Source organism: Prionailurus viverrinus, chromosome D4, assembly GCF_022837055.1.
Source record: "Prionailurus viverrinus isolate Anna chromosome D4, UM_Priviv_1.0, whole genome shotgun sequence".
Classification (NCBI taxonomy): Eukaryota; Metazoa; Chordata; class Mammalia; order Carnivora; family Felidae; genus Prionailurus; species Prionailurus viverrinus.
The window spans coordinates 31833560-31854030 of NC_062573.1; the positions used below are offsets into that span (position 1 = coordinate 31833560).

Sequence of the window (20471 nt, forward strand, 5' to 3'; positions counted from 1 at the left end):
GGTTAAGCATCTGACTTTGGCTCAGGTCATGATCTCACAGTTTGTGTTTTTGAGCCCTACACAGGGCTCTGCCTGACAATACCAAGCTTGTTTTGGATCCTGTCTCCCTCCCTCCCTCCCTCTCTCTCTCTCAAAAATAAACATTAAAAAAAAAAAAAAAAAAAAAAAAAAAAAAAACAGGGGCATCTGGGTGGCTCAACTGGTTAAGTGTCTGTCCATATCTTGGTTGCTGGGGTCAAGACCTGCATCGGGCTCTGGATGACAGTGTGGAGCCTGCTTGGGATTCTCTCTCTCCCTCTCTGTTCCTCCTGCATGTGCGTGCACTCTCTCTCTCTCACTCTCTCTCTCTCAAAACAACAAAACCATCTCTCTCAATACCAAAGCCAGAGAATGTTGACTAATGGGGAAATAAAGGATTCCCATAAAAACAAGATGTCCACTATTATTGTAATTTGTTTACATTATTATTTAACACTGGATGAAAGAAGTTAAAAGGTATAAAAAGTTAGAAAAAAGGGGCACCTGACTGGCTCAGTCTGTTGAGCGTGCAGCTCTTGATCTCGGGGTCTTGAGTTCAAGCCCCATGTTAGGTCTAGAGATTGCATAAACTTAAAAAGTAACTTAGAAAAATGGCTTTCCAAGGGAAACCCCAAAACTGAAAAACTATTACAAATAAAAGGGAATACAATGTTTCTAGATACAAAATTAATATAGGCATACTTTGCCTTACTGTGCTTTGCTTTACTGCACTGCACACTGTCTTTTACATACTGAAATTTCAAGACTTCAGTGGAAGAAGTAAGTGCAGATGTGGTGGAAATAGCAAGGGAACTAGAATTAGAGTGGGGTCTGAAGATGTGACTGAATTGCTATAAGCTCAGGATAAAATTTTAATGGATGAAGAGTTGCTCCGTATGGATGAGCAAAGAAAGTGCTTTCTTGAAATGGAATCTACTCCTGATGGAGATGCTAAGAAAACTATTGAAATGACAGGAAAGGATTTAAACTTTTTTTTTTTTTTTTAAAGAGTGCATGAGCCAGGGAGAGGGGCAGAGAGAGAGAGAGAGAAGGGGGGGGGGGGGGCGGAGAGGGAGAGAGAATCTCAAACAGGCTCCACACTCAGTGCAGAGCTCAATGTAGGGTTTGAGCCCACGACCTTCAGACCGAAATCAAGAGTCAGACCTTTAACCAACTGAGCAACCCAGGCGCCCCTGACAGCAAAGGATTTAGAAATTACATAGAGTGATTTGATAAAGCAGTGGCAGAGTCTGGGAGGACCGACTCCAATTTTGAAAGTTCTGCTATGGGTAAAACGCTATCAAACGTCATCTCATGCTAAGGAGTAATTGTTCATGAAAGAAAAGGTCAATGGGGGGGGGGGGGTGCCTGGGTGGCTCAATTGGTTGTGTTCAACTCTTGATTTCGGCTCAGGTCATGATCTCATGGTCCCTGAGATCCAGCCCCACTTTGGGCTCTGCACTGACAAAGCAGAGCCTGCTTGGGATTCTCTCTTTCCCTCTCTCGCTCTCTCTCTGCCCTCCCCAGCTTGTGCATGCGCACTCATGCTCTTTCAAAATAAACTTTAAAAAGAAAAAAAAAAGAAAAAGTCAATCATTGCAGCAAACTTTACTTTTCTCTTATTTTAAGAACTTGCCACAGCTACCCCAACCTTCAGAAACCAACACTCTTATCAGTCAGCAGCCATCAACACCAAGGCAAGACTCTATACCAGCAAAAAGATTACAAATCGCTGAAAGCTCAGATGATGGGTAACATTTTTTAGTAATGAAGTACTTTTTAATTAAAGTATGTACATTGTTTTTTCATTTTTTAGGTTTTTTATTTATTTTGAGAGACAGAGTGCACACACAAGCAGGAAAGAAACAGAAGGAGAGAGAAAATCGCAAGCAAGCTCTATGCTGTCAAAACAATGAGATTATGACCTAAGCCAAAATCAAGAGTCAGACACTTAACCAACTAAGCCACCCAGGTGCCCCTGCTACATTGTTTTTTTGCTTTTAATGTTTATTTTTGAGAGTGAGACAGAGTGTGAGCAGGGGAGGGGGGGAGAAAGAGAGAATCTGAAGCAGGCTCCAGGCTCTGAGCGGTCTGCACAGAGCCCAAAGCAGGGCTCGAACTCACAGACTGCGAGTTCATGACCTGAGCCAAAGTCAAACGCCCAATTGAGCCACCCAGCTGTTCTTGTACATTGTTTTTTTAGACACAATGCTATTGCACACTTAATAGACTACAGTACGGTACAAACATAACATTCATGTGCACTGGGAAACCAAAAGGTTCATCTGACTTGCTTCATTGTTCACTTTATTTGGTGGTCTGGAACCAAAGCCAAAGTATCTCCAAGGTATATTCTAAAACAAATGCCCTTCATATACACAATAACTAGATAAAATATAATTGAAACATGCAATGTGCCACAGAGGTAAGAAGCAAGAATAAACTTAAGATACAAAGGAAGAAACTAAAGCTCTACTGAGCAACAGAAAAGAGGACTTATGTAATTGGAAAAGCATATACTAAATCTTGGATAGGACACATTACATTATTAAGATTGATTCTCCTTAAGCTACTCTATAAATGTGTCATGATAAAAGTGAAAACTAGAGTCTTCTGTTTTATGAACTAGAAAAGCTGATTCTAACTTTCATATGGAAATAATATAAGTAACAGCAGCCAAGAAAACTGTGAAGAAAATAATGGAGACTAGACTGTCAGATATTAAAATATTTATTGTAAGATTTAACACTTACAGCTGTGCCATACTGGCACATAAAGAGATCAGTGGAACAGAACAGAAATCCCTAAAAATACCCAAATTTGGAAATGTGGTATATAATAAAGCTGCCATTTAAAATTTTGTGAAATGATGGGGGCGCCAGCCAGCTCAGTCAGTAGAATGTCCAACTCTTGATCCCAAGGGGTCATGAGTTCAAGCCCTATGTTGGGTATACAAATTACTTAAAAATAAAATCTTGGGAGGCGCCTGGGTGGCTCAGTCAGTTAAGTGTCCAACTTTGGCTCAGGTCATGATCTCATAGTTTGCAGGTTCAAACCCTGCATCAGGCTTTCTGCTTGAGTGTGGAGCCTGCTTGGGATTCTCTCTCTCTCTCTCTCTCTCTCTCTCTCTCTCTCTCTCTCTCTCTCTGCCCCTCCCCTGTTCTCTCTCTCTCTCTCAAAAATAAATAAACCTTAAAATAAAATCTTAAAAAATAGAAAGTGAGGAAAGTGACAAAAGGAAGGAAGGAAGGAAGGAAGGAAGGAAGGAAGGAAGGAAGGAAACTTGTGATGTAACAACAGGGTAGCTACTTAGAAAAAGGTTAGAGGCTCACCTCATACTCCATCCCCAAACAGATTCCAGATCAAAAGTGTAGTAACATTATGCAACTACCCAAATATATCAATCCTATTTTCATTCTACATAGAAAGGTACAGAGCAAAAATAACTTTCTGAGACTCAAAATTCAACAAAAGGCTTACCTTATTTAAAAAAAAAATTAGAAAATGAAGGTTATTTTTTTGTTTATTTTTTTATTCAGTAATCTCAACATCCAACATGGGGTTCAAACTCATGACTCTGAGATCAAGAGTCTCATGCTCTTCCAACTGAGCCAGCCAGGCACCCCAGAAAATGAAGGTTATTTTAAAGACAGGTTGCTGTAATGTACAAGTTTTCTCACTAATTATTTGAAAATGATGCTTTACCAATTATTAATCATATGGTATACTTGAGGCTATAAGAGCACCTAGTGACACAAAGCTCATTTTTTTTTTTTTGGTAAGTTTATTTTGAGAGAAAGAGCAAGCATGTGTATGTCCAAGTACAGAAAAGGCAGAGAGAGAGGGGGAGAGAGAGAATCCCAAGCAGGCTCCACACTGACAGTGCAGATGCAGGGTTCAAACTCATGAATCCTGAGATCATGACCTGAGCCAAAATCAAGAGTCAGTCACTTAACTAAACGAGCCATCCAGGCTCCCCACAAAATTCATTTCACATAGTTTAATACAAACTGGTTATAGCTGAGTATCAACTTGCTAAAATTTAAAAAGCAATTAACAGTACATAAAAATATAGTATTTGTCAAGGTAAATTACTGACCCAATCTGTTTTCATGAGAACTGCAGTTAAGAATTCTAGCTAATTCTTGGGGGCCTGGGTGGCTCAGCTGGTTAAGCGTCCGACTCCTGATTTTGGCTCAGGTCATGATCTCAGGGTTCATGAGATCAAGCCCTGCATTGGGCTTTGCACTGACAACACGGAGCCTGCTTGGGATTCTCTCTCTCTCCCTCCCTCTCTCTCTGCTCCTGCCCTCCTCACACTCTCTCTCTCAAAATAAAAAAATTAAAAAGATTCCCTCTCTCCCTCTGCTCCTTTCTCTAAAATAAAAATTAATTAAAAATTAAAAATTAACGAACTCCAACTAATTTCAAAATGGGTCAGGAAAAATCCAAATAAGGATTTCCTCAACTCTGAATCAACTCTGGGTTCCTCTTAATTCTACAAGCATCTAGCATATCTAATCTTTAGCAGGGAGGGAGGCCTTTTCATATCCCCTTGCTCTCTTCCCTTAAACTTTCTGAAAATAGGATAATTCTATAATATTCCTAACTAATATGTATTTTATGAGTAAACAAAACAATGCCCTTAAAACGAAAAAGTTAAGAATGATTTTTGTAATCACCAATAGTCTGAAATCATAAGGCCTATGAGACTAACATAATGTAAGAACAAGAAAGTGCTGACAGTTACAAGTTAGAATGGGGAGTCATAACATAAAGCATTAGCTAATTAGAAATTTTTAATCAGTATCTTAACCAATTCATTACACCTCATTTAACATTTTCTTCAACATGATTTAGAGTTTAGTAGAAGTACAATGTTGCAGGGGCACCTCGCTAGCTCAGTCAGTGGAGCATCCAACAACTGATCTCAGAGTTATAAGTTTAAGCACCATGCTGGGTATAGAGATTACTTAAAAATAAAAATAAATTTTTAAAATGTAAAAAATAGGGGAACCTGGCTGCCTCAGTCAGTAGAGTATACTAGTCTTGATCTCAAGGTCATGAGTTCAAGCCCCACGTTGGGCATGGAACCTAATATATATACGTATATATATGTGCACTTATATAATAAAATATAAAAAGGAAAAAAGGGGAAAATAAAAGTATAATGTCCCAAAAGGAAATTCAGCCACAAACTTATCAATTCAATTCTTTCAACTGTGAATTAACATTGGGAAAAAAATAATTTCAAGAAGTAACTGAAGCAAAAATGTCATCTCCTCCCCAACTCTTTCAAAAATCACATCACGGAGAGCCTGGTTGGCTCAGTCGGTTAAGCATATGACTTTGACTCATGTCATGACTTCACAGTTCTTGAGTTCAATTCCCACATCAGGTGAGTTCGAGCCCCCCTTCAGGTGACCATGAGCCCTCTCAAGCCCTGCTTTGGGTGGGCCCCACTTCTCTCCCTCTTTCTCTCTCTGTCCCTCATGGGATTCTCTCACTTGCACCCTCTCACACTCTCTCAAAAAAAAAAAAAAATCGTATCACAACTCATGCCAGAATGTAAGAGAGAAAGAGAACTCCAGACAGTTAAAAACATGAGTTCTAGCCTTAATTTTTCCATCACTTTGGGATGGTTTAGAGCCTGTCAAAATCTTTGGGGGGAAAAGAAGAATTCAGGACTGCTTCTATAAAAAGAGGAAGCCTGGAACAAATGATCTCTGACAACCTTTTCAGAATTAAGGGTCTGGATATATTCTTTTATAACTATGGACTTCAGCAGCTTTTATGCTCTTATAATAAAAATAATGCAAGACTTCATTCAAATTCTTAGTTATGACAGCATATAAACACATGTAATCACTTGTTGAGCCTATGATTCAGTATGTACACACAGTCCACACTCACTTTTTTAAGTAGAAAATCCTTACTATTTAACACTAATAACCCTATTTCACTCTACAAGTAGCCAATACAATATAATTGGTTGACTTGTATTTTATACAAGGAAGCTAAACATCATACCATGGGCTATGAATCTGACCCGAGAGAAATAATCACAAACATAATTTTTCTGTTCCTCCAACAGTCTTCATACTCAGTGGATTACATCATTCTGTTAGAGTCATGTGAAATCTGAAAGGTTTTTCCCATGGAAACAAAGAACAGAGCTCTGTTCACCAAACTCAAGAACTTATACCCCAAAGGGAATATTGTGCAGTACCAAAGGAACAAACAATATAAAGATGGCACAACTTCATAAAAGCAGATGATCCTCATCAGTAGCCTAATGGTAAGTCACAATGCCTACGACACTTACCTCCCTTCATTTCATCACGCATTTTATCCATCTCACATGATCACAAGAAGGGGGAGTACAGTACAATAAGACACTTTGAGAGAGAGAGAGACCACATTCACATAATTGTTCTATTTTATTTTTTATTATTGTTGTTAATTTCTTACTGTGCCTTATTTATAAATTAAAACTGATCATACCTAGCCAGATACATAGAACACCTGGCTGGCTTTGTTGGTAGAGCATGAAACTCTTGATCCAGGGTTATGAGTTCAAGCTCCAAGTTGGGTGTAGAGATAACTTAAAATATTTTTTAAAAGATGAATAAATAAATAAAATTGGTCATACATATATATGTATAAGAAAAACCTTACTACAGATCTTCTTCAACTTACAGAGTTTCATCTCAATAAAACCATCATAAATTGAAAAAAAATCCTGTCACAAATACAATTAATACACCTAACCTACTGAACACCATAGCTTAGCTGAGCCTACCTTATACGTGCTCACGACACTTTACATTAGCATATACTTGGACAAAATAATGTAACACAAAGTCTATTTTATAATAAAGTGTTGAATATCTCATGTAATTTATTGAATACTGTACTGAAAGTGAAAAACAGCTGTATGGGTACAAAATGGTTATAAGCATATAAGGTGTTTACCCTCATGATCACATGGCTGACTGAGAGCTGCAGCTGGCTATCACTGCCCAGCATTATAAGAGAGTATCATACCACAACCTGGGAAAAAAAATCACGATTCAAAATTCAAAGTATGATTTCTACTGAAAACATATTGCTTTCACATCATAAAACCAAAAAATTGTAAATCAAACCATTATAAGTTGGGGACCATCTATATATAAACTGGACAACTGCACAGTTTCAGGCATCCACTGAGGGTCTTAGAACATATCCCCTTGTGGATGGCAGGTGGGGGAGGAAACCACTGTACACAACAGAATCTTCCTTCTTTATTTTACAACTGAGAAACCTTAATCTGAAATGATTTCTAATAAAAAGACACAAAAAACACACAGATCTTTTCATTAATCTTAGGTACTTTATAGTTATCAAAATAGGTTGTAATTTCTATCTGGTAACAAAACTTAACATATTCTTCTTACAAATAAAAAAAAGATTTCTAATATTAGAAATTAAATAGTACAATGGAGTGAATCTAAGGAGGGTTATTATAAGGATTAAATAACATAATACAAGCAATAGTTACTCACCAGCGTCTACTGACACCTCCTCACCTTCCTAAATCTTATTTTAATAAAGCCACATTTCAATGGCTTGTACTTACTCTATAGAACAAAGAAAGGTGATTCCAAAAGACCATCACCTACAGTAAGAAACTCATTTTTCTAAATTTTTTGAAACCCATTTATTTTTGTTTATTTATTTATTTTTGCAAGAGAGCACGTGAGTGGGGGAGGGGAGGAAAAAGGGGGGGGGGGGGAGAGAGAGAGAATCCCAAGCAAGCTCCACACTGCCAGCATAAAGCCCAACTTGGGGCTTGAACCCATAACTCAGATCACGATCTGAGGTGAAACCAAGAGCCAGATACTTAACCAACTGAGCCATCCAGGTGACCCCAAACCCGTTTATTTTTATATTGACTTATGAGTCCCTGGCAATCAAATGGAAAATTCTCTATAAAGGTTAAATATATGATTTCAGCATACTTATGTACTAAATCTTTTGCAACTCTCCTGGAAAATAATCAAAAGTCTATCATCCTTCAAATAATAAGAAAATATTCCGGGGTGCCAGGGTGGCTCAGTCTGTTCAGCGTCTGACTTCGGCTCAGGTCATAATCTCATGGGTCATGAGTTCAGCCCCATGTCGGGCTCTGTGCTGGCAGCTCAGAGCCTGGAGCCTGCTTCGGATTCTGTGTCTCCCTCTCTCTGCCCCTCCCCTGCTCACACTCTGTGTCTCTCTCTCAAAATAATAAACAAACATTTAAAAAAATATATTTCACTAAGTTTCTTCTCCCACCATCATTAAAAGTTGAATAAACTTTTAAAAAGAATGAAGATACTGGTATATATACTAATTTAGACTAAAAAAAAAAATCACAGCACATCACTAAAACTTCAATATAGTGGACTATGTCCATTTTAAAATATATACATATACAGTACAACCTTTTCATATCCATGTCAAATAGAGAATCAAATCTTACCAGATTACTGGAACAAAGTTACTTAATAATATCCCAGGTGCCTGGGTAATTGATTGATTGATTGATAGATAGATAGATAGATAGATAGACAGATAGATAAAATAGGCAAACCTGTGTTTTCAAAAGAAAAGAAAAGGGGGCACCTGGGTGGCTCAATTGGTTAAGCATCCGACTTCGGCTCAGGTCATGATCTCTCGGTTCCAGAGTTTGAGCTGGAGTCAAGCTCTGTGCTGACAATTTAGAGCCTGGAGCCTGGTTCGGATTCTGTGTCTCCCTCCCTCTCTCTCAAAAATAAACAAACATTAAAGGGGCACCTGGGTGGCTCAGTCAGTTAAGCATCTAACTTCGGCTCATGCAGGTCGGGCTCTCAGTCCGTGGGTTCAAGCCCCATGTTGCTCTCTGTGCTGACAGCTCACAGCCTGTAGCCTGCTTCAGATTCTATATCTCCCTCTTTCTCTGCTGCTCACACTCTCTCTCTCTCTTTCCCTCTCTCAAAAATGAATAAACATTTTTAAAAAATTTTTTAAACTTAAAAAAAAAAAAAGACATTCCAAATATGAAAGTTCAACATGTGGACTATATGTCGTATAGAATTACTTCCAATATAAATGTAAGCATAAATCTTTAAAATTTCTCACCTCTGTAACAATTTTGTCAACTCTAACACAATGCATAAATTATCCAACTATGTACAATCCAGCTAACTTACCTATAATGTAAAGGGTGTATATGATTTCCAGGAATGTGGGAAATATTAGCACCAAAAGCAACACAGGCAGTTTGGAAACCTGCTTGTAGCACAACAAAACCATAGTTGATTAGGCCGACATTAAAACTCAGAACACCACTGACTTCAAATAAGAAAGCATCAATTCTGAGGTGCCTGGGTGGCTCAGTTTGTTCAGCATCCAACTCTTGATTTCAGCTAAGGCCATGATCTCATGGTTCATGGGATCAAGCCCTGAGTAGAGGCGGGTTAGGATTCTCTCTCCTCTATCTCTGCCCCTCCCCCAACTCCCACTGGTGAGCGCTCTTTCTACTTCTCTTTCAAAAATAAATACAGGGTGGGGCGCCTGGATGGCGCAGTCGGTTAAGCGTCCGACTTCAGCCAGGTCACGATCTCGCGGTCCATGAGTTCGAGCCCCGCGTCAGGCTCTGGGCTGATGGCTCAGAGCCTGGAGCCTGTTTCAGATTCTGTGTCTCCCTCTCTCTCTGCCCCTCCCCCGTTCATGCTCTGTCTCTCTCTGTCCCCCAAAAAATAAATAAACGTTGAAAAAAAAAATTTTTTTTAATAAATAAATAAATAAATAAATACATACATACATACATACAGGGTGCCTGCGTGGCTCAGTCAGTTAAACATCTGACTCTTGACTTTGGCTCAGGTCATGACCTCATGGTTCCTGAGTTCAAGGCCCACACTAGGATCTCTGTTGTCAGGGCAGAGCCCACTTCATATCCACTGTTGCTCTCTCTCTCTGGGCCCTCCCCCTACACTCATGCACTCTCTCAAAAATAAATGGATAAACCTTAAAACCTGAGGCCAAGCCCCACATCAGGCTCCACACTGACAGCAGTAGCCTGCTTGGGTTTCTCTCTCTCCCCATCTCCTTCTGCTCCTTCTTCACTCACTATTTCTCTCAAAACAGATAAATACATGATTTTTTTTAAAAAGAAAGCACCGTGGGGCGCCTGGGTGGCTCAGTCGGTTGGGCGGCCGACTTCCGCTCCGGTCATGATCTCGCGGTCTGTGAGTTCGAGCCCCGCGTCGGGCTCTGTGCTGACAGCTCGGAGCCTGGAGCCTGTTTCAGATTCTGTGTCTCCCTCTCTCTGACCCTCCCCCATTCATGCTCTGTCTCTCTCTGTCTCAAAAATAAATAAACGTTAATAAAAAAAAAAATTTTTTTTTAAATAAAAAATAAAAAAATGAAAAAGAAAGCACCAATTCATTTCTAAATAACAGAAGCGCACTTGGTGGCTCCATCAGTTGAATGACCGACTCTTGATTTCAGCTCAGGCCATGATCCCAGGGTTGTGGGATCAAGCCCCGAGTCAGACTCCGTGCTGAATGTAGAGCCTGCTTAAGGCTCTCTTCTCTCTCTCTCCCCCTTTGCCCCACTCACACATTCCCCCTCTCTCTCTTTCAAAGAAAAATAAAATAAAATAAGGCTTAGTGGCTCAGTTGGTTAAGCGTCTGACTTTGGCTCAGGTCATGATCTCGTGGTTTCTGAATTCAAGGCCAGCACGAAGGTCTCTGTTGTCAATGCAGAGCCTGCTTCAGATTCACTGTCCCCCTCTCTCTCTGCCCTGCTCCCCTGAAATGCAAAAGCACTCTCTCAAAAATAAATGGGTAAACCTTAAAAATATTAAAATAAAACTAAGAAAAACAAAGAGAAAACTAAAACCTAAAGGTGATTCTTTACAAAGGTTAATTAAATTGATAAACCCCCTGGGCAAGGCTTATCAGAAAAAAAAAAGAAAAAAGAAAAAAAAAGAAAACTACTGCTATCAAGAATGAAAGAGACCATACACATTTACAAAGATTAAAACAGAATACCATATCAAAACAATTTTATGCCAAGTCTGGCAATCTGGCTGAAATGAACCAATTTCATAAAAACCACAAACTGCCAAAGATCACTACAGAAGAAAGAAACAAAAATAGCCCTATACCTATTAAAGAAATTAGATTGGTAATTTACAACCTCATCATAAAGAGAACTCACGGGGCACCTGAGTGGTTCAGTTGGGTAAGCATCCAACTTTGGCTCAGGTCACCATCTCACAGTTCACGGATTCGAGGGAGAGTGGGGGTGGGGGGGGGGAGAGGCAGAGATGGGGAGAGGGGGAGCAGGGGAGAGAGAGAGGGACAGAGAGACAGAGACAGAATCTTAAGCAGGCTCCACACTCAGCACGGAGCCGGATATGGGCTCAACCCTGGGATCATGACCTGAGCAAAATCAAGAGTCAGACACTCAACCAAATGAACCACCCAGGTGCCCCTAAACTTGTTATTTAAAAAATGTCTGTAGGGGTGCCTGGATGGCTCTGTCGGTACAGCATGTGACTCCTGATCTCAGGGTTGCAAATTCAAGTGTGTGGAGCCTACTTAAAAAAATAAAGTTTTTTAACTTCAAAATAAATAAAAATGTAGAAGCAAAAAGACACTATCGTTGAGCATCCCTAGCATCTACATTTTGAGTTCTCAATATCATTTCTGCATTAATTCTTAGAGAAATGGTTATTTTCACATGTACAGGGAGAATTTGTAAGATTAACCTGGGTCATCTGTTGTGTATGAAAGACATCTTTCAAATATTTTTTTTTTTAACGTTTATTTATTTTTGAGACAGAGAGAGACAGAGCACGAATGGGGGAGGGTCAGAGAGAGGGAGACACAGAATCTGAAACAGGCTCCAGGCTCCCAACTGTCAGCACAGAGCCCGACGCGGGGCTCGAACTCATAGACCGCGAGATCGTGACCTGAGCCGAAGTCGGCCGCTTAACTGACTGAGCCACCCAGGCGCCCCATCTTTCAAATATTTTAATGTTTATTTATTTTTGAGAGAGAGACCGAACACGAGTGGGGAAGGGGCAGAGAGAGAGAGAGGGAGACACAGAATCCAAAGCAGGCTCCAAGCTCTGACCTGTCAGCCCAGAGTCTGACACAGAGTCAAGCCCTTAGCTCGAACCCACGAACCATGAGACCATGACCTGAGCCAAAGTTGGACGCCCAAACGACAGAGCCACCAGGCACCTCTATCTTTCAAAGATTTATAGTTCATGGGGCGCCTGGTTGGTTCAGGCAGAAGCGCCTGGGGTCATGAGTTCAAGCCCCATGTTGGGTGTAGAGATTACTTATATAAATAAAACTTTAAAAAAAAAATTACAGTTCATATGAAAAAGCCACCAACCTGAAATGGTTAGGGTTGATCAAAGATGAAACAACTTGTACATCAAAATGGCTACAGGTAGAATATCCAACTCCTGGATCTCAGGGTTGTGGGTTCAAATCCCACACCAGGTATAGAGATTACTTAAAATCTTTTTTTTTTAATTACTTAAAAACAAAATCTTAAGAAAAAAAAAAAAGAATGACTATAACTATTTCAAACACATGGTATAAATCCCCAAGTTTATAATAATCAAAGAAAAGATCCTTAGAAAACCAACAGTCAAAAAAAATTGAAAACCCCAAAAATAACCTACCGTAAGAGACTACTGTTATAATCTTTTTTTTTAATTTTTTTTAATGTTTATTTTTGAGAGAGAGAGAGAGAGAGAGAGAGAGAGAGCGCGCATGAATGAGGGAGGGGCAGAGAGAGAGGGAGACACAGAATCCAAAGCAGGCTCCAGGCTCACAGCTGTCAGCACAGAGCCCGACGTGGGGCTGGAACTCACAGACTGCAAGATCATGACCTGAGCCAAAGTCAGAGGTTTAACCAACTGAGCCACCCAGGCACCCCTGTTATACTAACTCTTTACTCTGAAATTGGTAATTAAAAGAACAAAGCATTTGTCCTTTTTATTTTTTTCTTTTTATTGTTTTTATTTTAATTCCAGTATGGTTAACATAGTGCTATATCAGTTTCAGGTGTACAATACAGTGACTCAACAATTCAGTGCTCATCATGGTAAGTGTGCTCATCCACCCCTTTTGATAGGAACTAAATTTCAGCATAAGCCTGCTACTAAGGGAAAGCTCTTTAGAAAAGAACAATACTTCAAAAACATAAATATGACAGAAATAGCATGATGATACAATTTCAAAACTTCTAATTAAATAACTGATTCAAGTATCATCAGTGAATTCTAAACTATTAAGTAAAGATTTATAGGGAATTTTATAATATAAGGATCACACTGACACCATCTGAACAACTAACAACTAAACCACTAAAATCACTAAAAGTGGGACAACCATTCATTATATACCTCCTTGTGTGATGTAAACGAAAGTACAGAGCACCACCTATGTGCTGTTCCCCTTACTGTCAAAAAATAAAAATAAAGGGGCACCTGGGTGGCTCAGTCGGTTAAGCATCCAACTTCAGCTCAGGTCACGATCTCACAGTTTGTGGGCTCGAGCCCTGCATCAGCCTCTGTGCTGACAGTTCAGAGCCTGGAGCCGGCTTTGGATTCTGTGTCTCCCTCTCTCTCTGCTCCTCCCCTACTCATGCTCTGTCTCTCAAAAATAAACATTTAAAAACATTTTTTTTAACAAAAGAATTGTTTAAATAAATAAATAAAAATAAAAAACATGAATTAAATCAAGCTTCTATTAGTTTACAAAAAATAGAGGAGCAAGTGAAAAGAAACACGAGAATGTACATAGGATACCTACAGGACAAATGGCCTGGTTTCTCCAATGAATCAATCATATGAAAAGGGGATAATTATCATATAATAAAAAACCCTTAGACATGAAAGCCAAATAAGTGATAAATACAGACCTTATCTGAACTGTGAATGGAACAAACTGCCTGTAAAGTGACATTTTTAACACAATAAGAGAAATCTGAATATAGATGACATTATATTAAGGAATTACTAATTGTTCAATGTGATAATAGCATGATGGTTATGTTTTTAAAAGAAAGCCTTAACAAAGGTTCGTAACAATGTATTTACAGGAAAGTTTGAGATTTGCTTTAAAATACTTCAGGCACTAGGGTGCCTGACTGGCTCAGGTTGTAGAACATGTAATTCTTGATCTAGGGGTCATGAGTTTGAGCGTGCTGGGATAGAGATTACTTAAAATAAAAAAATTTAAAAAAATTACAAACATATAGCATGTCTGGCAGAGAAGGGTTTCCTAAATATGATATAAAAAGCACAAACCATAAAAAGCTGAAAATTTCAATTCATTAAAATTATGAACTTTTCTAATACCAAGACTATAAAGAGATGAAAAGTCACAAATTGAAAACAGATTATTTGTAGCCCGTAGTTAGCAAATAATTAGTATACAAAATTACATATATAAAGAAGTCTTAAAAGTCAATCAGAAAAAGAGAAACAAGAAATTGGCAAAGAATTTGAACACACACTTCATGAAAGAAGCACAAATAATGAATGAATATATGAAAGGAGGCTCAACTTAAGGAAACGTAATAAAAACCAAACAGATACCATTTCAAACCCACCAGATTAGAAAAAAATTTAAAAGTCTGACAATATCAAGTGTTGTGGAGGAAGTGAGGAAACCAAAACACATACTGCTGGCTCTTGACTCAGTAACCACAAGATGCACAAATACCATGAGCCAACTCAGTGACTCAAACATTAAAAGTGTTTGGTAAGCAATTAAGCAACTGATAATGACCAATCCAGAATTATGAGAACACATGCGGACTACTGCCAGATACAAATTTTGGCCCTTAATGAACTGAATCCAACCTGACACAACAATAGAAATAAGAAAACTTAGCCTCTTACCCAGTTTATCCAGTTTATTTCGTTAAGTACAAAATATTCAGTATTCATTTCCTCCTCAGGTACTAATGACATCTTAATGACTAAAATTTTAATGAACTATTTATCATTCCAGTTACACTATACTACAAAGAGAACAAGTAGTTTTAAATAGCTTTGAGTTCTTTGTCTCATTCTCTCTGCCCCTCCCCCACTCATCCTCTGTCTCTCTCTCTCTCAAAAATAAACATTTAAAAAAAATTTTTTAAAGAATGAATGAATGAATGAATAAATAAATAAATAAAAATAGTGGCTATACTTTAAATTTACTTTATAGGAAATGAAATGGCCCTGTGACTGCCTAAGAGGGATGAAAGTGTAGCAGACGTAGTTTGGGCATTGAAGTTGAACAAATCTGAGTCCAAATCCAGACTCTACCATTTTATAGCTGTAACCTTAAATTACTCAACTTCACTGATCCTCAATTTCCTCAACACCTAAAAAGGTGTATCACAAACTGCCTACCTAATCAAAGATTAGAGATGATTGCAAATTGCAAAGATTAAGAGATTATGTCAAGTGTTTAACAATGCCTACCTCATTAGCACAGGCCCAGTGTTAGCACACTTCCCTTTATAAATCTTGCTAATCTCACCTAAAAATTTTAAAACCTAGAATTACAACTCTCAACTGATAGGAAAATATTACTCTTAATTCAAATCATTTCCAATATTACAAAATTGTGCACTACTGGTTAAAAGAGGAATACCTGCCTACGTCTTCCTTTAACTGAAAGGCTCTTTCCTTTATTAGATTATGGAAAAAATAGATTTTCACTTATCTTCATGATATAGAAGCAGGGATTCCCAAGTTACGTCAAAATATAAACTCATCTGATTTCTAAGATTTAATTCAAGTTTTTGATTCTAAATAAAAGCTATTTAATATTTAAGGTACTACATACCACTTTTTACATTTCCTGAAAAAGCCTGTCTAAAGAAAAATTACCTGATCAATGATGAATTGATGGTATTGGGATTTTTTGGTTTGCCTGTGGGAAAAAAGTTTACAGTTAAAATAATCTACATGTTAAAAATCTCAAAACAGGAGGGGCAGAAGGGTGGCAATTGGTTAAAGTATCTGACTTCAGCTCAGGTCACGATCTCCCAGTTCATGGATTTGTCAAGCCCCACACTGGGCTCCACACTGAAAGCCCACAGCCTGCTTGGGATTCTGGCTCTCTCCTCTCTCTCTGTTCCTCCCCCACTCACACTTTCTCTCAAAATAAATAAACTTAAAAAAAGAAAATCTCAAAACAGCAACACCTGAGTGACTCAGTCAGTAGGGCACACAACTCTAGATCTCAAGGTCACAAGTTCAAGTTTAAGCCCCACCTTGAGCATAGAGCTTACTTTAAAAAAAACAAAAAAAACAAAAACAAAAAAACTCAAACTATTCAATTTAATTAGAGATCAGGGAAATTTATAATACAGGCCATCTACACTCTGGGATAATGAAAATACATTTGTAATGCTGAAAATACCCAAGAGGATTTTAGTCACGGAATTAAATTTCAGGAATCATCATTTTAAACACCTTACCACATTCAAGATGTAAAAAAAAAAGATGCACAAAATAAACTTAACACTTGCCAATCTGAGAAATAGGAATAACCAGTGATGACTGTCTACAGACCTAATATTATCACTTCAGGATACTGTCTCCTTCAAAACCAAAATAAAAAATAAAATCTTTCAGGGGTGCTTGGGTGGCTCAGTCAGTTGAGCGTCCAACTCTTGGTTTTGACTTATGTCATGATCTCATGGTTCATGAGTTCAAGCCTGTTGGGCTCTGCACTGAAAATGCAGAGCCTGCTTGGAATTCTCTCTCTCTCTCTCTTTCTCTCTCTCTCTCTCCCTCTCTCTGCCCGCCCCCTGCCCCACCCCACCTCGCTCACTCTATTAAACTTTAAAACAAATTTTTTTTAAATAAAATCTTTCAGTGGCACCTGGTTGGCTCAGTCGGTAGAGCATGAGACTCTTGATCTCAGGGTTGTGAGTTCAAGCCCCACATTTGCATAGATACTACTTTTAAAAAGGATTTTTTTATGTCAATAAAAATAATGTAAATAATAAAATCTTTCAGATACACACAAAATGTCATGATGAGGTCATGAGTCAAATTCTAAACCAAAGAAAAATTCAGAAACTTCTTATATCCACAAACTTTAATTTTCTTCCACTGTCTTTATTTCTAAAGTAACCCTTTTCTTCCAATGAGGCCATAGCAAGTAAGTTATTTGCTGTGCAGTGATAGAGATGATCATTAGAGAAACATTAATTTTCCCATTTCCATAATGAGAATGACTCTTAATGCAACACAGAGCACGCATTAAATGTTAAATGAATAACAGAAAAGCTAAATAGAATGGATTAGAAATAAAAATTTAATTTCTAAAATTCCACTTTATAGGCTAATGCAGAGAATGTAATTCTTTTAGACTTTGAACACTTCACATTTTTTGTTATAACACAATACATAAACTTTCAGTTTAACTAGTTTGGGACAGTAACAAGAAAGAACTAGCTATCACTAAAGACTAAGTACCCTGTTTTTCCCACCATCAAATATGACAAAATTCCAAAGAGAAACATCCATCATGTCTATCCAATTTCTCAAATGCTAATAATTATAACTGAGGAAAGAGAGAAAACACTAGTAAGTGGGGTTAGAACAGAAAGTATTTAATAGTCAACTAAATTGCCCAATCTGGTTTTCTAACACTGCATGTTATTTTAAAACTCTCAAATTTTCACTTCAGTTTAATATAAAATGCATTTTCATGCCCAGCCATACTTTTAAAAGACCAGCCTGGAAACAAGTACGTGTGAAGACAATCCAAAGTCAGAGATCCCTGACAGAGATCAAATAAATGAAGTATAACTTGACGTTCCACAGGAAAGATTTGGGACTGTTTCTGAGGCCCAGGTGGACTATACAGGTAAGTCTCCACCCAAGAAATAAACAAAAGAGGCAAGACAAATATACTGGGGAAGACCAGACAATGTCAAAGATATCCCCAAAGGCCCTTCACCCAGGCTCTGGTTTCCTCCCTTTCTCCCTAATCTCAACAGCTCAGGGAGAAGTAAATCTGCATCTCACTTCCCCAGCTCACCCTCAACTCCAGATCACTCACCTTCTTTACTAAAACCTGGATCCTCCTCCCCGACATCCTCTAATTCCCACAGAGCTCTTACTCCAGCCAGATAGACATCTACTGCGCCTGTCTTTCAGTAAGGTATTAGTTCCCTTAATCCGAACTCATTTTCCGCATCCCATCTGCCTTCCGCCCCTTCAACTCGGGTCCCCTCACTCCGACCTTTCTCCCAGAATCCTCCCAAGTCACCAATTTCTAGCCCCTTCTCCCTCCCACTCCTCAGCTATAGCTCCTTTCTTCCGGCTCGGCCTCCAACCTCTTCCCAAGGAACCCTCCCCCATCCGTCTCCCGGTACCGGTCCCCTCCCCCAACTCCGCCCCTCTCCCCTTCTCCCAGCGGGAGGCCCCCCTCACCTGAACGCCGCTGCCGCCGCCGTCCCAGAAGCCGAAAGGTGCTGGCGCCGGCCGGCCTCCCAGGCTCGGTCCCCGCTGAGCTCCTGACGGCCTCTAGGGAGAGCGAACGCCACCACCTCCAACTCTGCCCGCCCGGGGCCAGGCCGTCACCGTAGCCACTGCCAGTACCACAGCCGCCATGTTGAAGTCCTACTTCCCTCCTCCTTCCCCTCACCACTCCGCCCCTTTGGGCGTCGGACGTCAAGGCGCCGCGCTCCACCCTCCCTGGGCCAATGGGAGGAGTCGACGGTGACGTAACTAATCTCTCTTCTGCCAAACAACTCTAGTTGCCTGGACCGCTGCAGTTGGAACGAGTGGACCTTGCTGACCCATAAGGGAGAAAGGGAAGGGAGGTGGGGGGAGTCATTCAGAGGTTAAGGCGTAGAGGCTGGAGAAGCGGCCCAGGAGGGAATCTGAGAGCCTCGAATCGTGAAGGGACGCAAAAAGACTTACCAATGAGACCTACTTGGGAATGAGAATGTCTGGCTTCTGGTCGCAGGTCAGTGACCCGGTACAAGTCCTACCCTTTCCGGACCTCACTTTCCCCATTTACAAAGATTGGGTTGAAAGATGACCTCTAAATCTTCCTCCAATTGTGACATTCAACGATTCAAACTAGGTAATCCAATCCCAAATATTGACTGCCTTGTGCATTTATTGGATGTCTCTTGAAATTCGGTGCATGGAGGATTCATAACTGCGTGAGATGAATCTTTGTTCCCGAAAGTTCCTTTTTGGTGAGAAAAATAGAAGCACAGTTAACTCGAGGAAAAATCAGAGAGTGATAATGGCCTAACAGGTGCGTTAATTGCTCTGGACAAAATGGCTTTTGGCTGGAGGATCAGAAAAGGTTCACATCTCTACACTTTCTGGGTACATAAAGAATGTGTGTGCTCTCATACCTAATTCTTGAGCCCTGTTTTCTCTTCAGAGCTCCAGAGAAGATACCGTTTGTACTTTGAAGGGTGCAGCAGTTTTAACTCACAATGAAAGAAAGTGGGCATTCCAGAAGGGGGAAGTTAAAATAAGCAGAGAATAGCAAATCGTCGATTCTGGATTATTTGCCTACTTAATTCAACAAATAATGGGCAGCCACAGAAGGCTTGTGGAAGACTACTGGAACAAAGCTCTTCATCAGGAGAATTTAAATGGTAGCAGTGAATAAAATGGACTGCAGACTACAGGGCAGACTTCTGCACTGAGTAAAAGATTCACACCTGAAGTAAAGCAGAGACAGCAGGGATGGAGACCAGGGAATGAACTGAACCAAGATTGAAGGGATTAACTCAACAACACTCCCATGTAGAGAATGGGAGGGAGAATAAATCATGGGAGAATAAATCATAAGAAAAAGCAAGTTCGGGGGGTCTTTTTTAAACATAAACAAAAAAAAAAGTAAGGTTTACTGAAGTGCTAGAGGAGATAATAGTGAGTTCAGCTGTCCAAATTAAGATGATGGCAAATTTTCCAGAGAGATGTCCAGGAGGGAATGTAAACTTGGAAATTAAAAAGAGGCAAGGAGTATATATGTGTAGTATACTGATACTTCTTGAGCAATTAAACTTTTCACTCATAATTCAACAAGCATTTCCTGACTGCCTGCAGTATACCAGGCACTGTTCTATGCACTGGGGATAGAGCAGTGTATAAAAGAGACCCCTCCCCAAAAAATCCCTGCTCTCACAGAGCTTATATTCGAGAGGAAAATGACTAATAATAATGGTGATAGGTGTTAAGAAGAAAAAATAAAGCAGAGGAAAGGAGATAAAAAGGTATCCAAGGTTGAAATTTATAAAGGATGGCCAGGGAAAGGTGATATCTGAGTTAAAAAGAGGGAAGTGAAAGATTTGCAGATATTTAGGAGTAGAAAATGCCAACTGAAGGGAATACCAAATAAGAGATCCTGAAGTGGAATCTCACCTTCTAT

At 39.4% G+C, this 20471-nt stretch overlaps 1 protein-coding gene across 6 annotated transcripts in view; it reads right to left on the reverse strand.

Moving 5' to 3' along the window:
- Window positions 1-18695, reverse strand: part of UBAP1 (ubiquitin associated protein 1) — a 61201-nt gene extending 42506 nt beyond the window's left edge. Inside the window, exons 1-2 of one of the 6 annotated variants that reach the window (XM_047829332.1) lie at window positions 18506-18695; window positions 15944-15986 (exon numbers count right to left, since the gene is read on the reverse strand). The gene's annotated coding sequence lies outside the window, so the exon portion shown is untranslated. Of the gene's footprint in view, window positions 1-6343; window positions 6389-6993; window positions 7018-15943; window positions 15987-18131; window positions 18311-18505 lie in introns of those variants that run through there. The other 5 variants (XM_047829333.1, XM_047829331.1, XM_047829334.1 and 2 more) reach the window with 5 other exon arrangements.
- Window positions 18696-20471: the final 1776 nt, after the last annotated feature.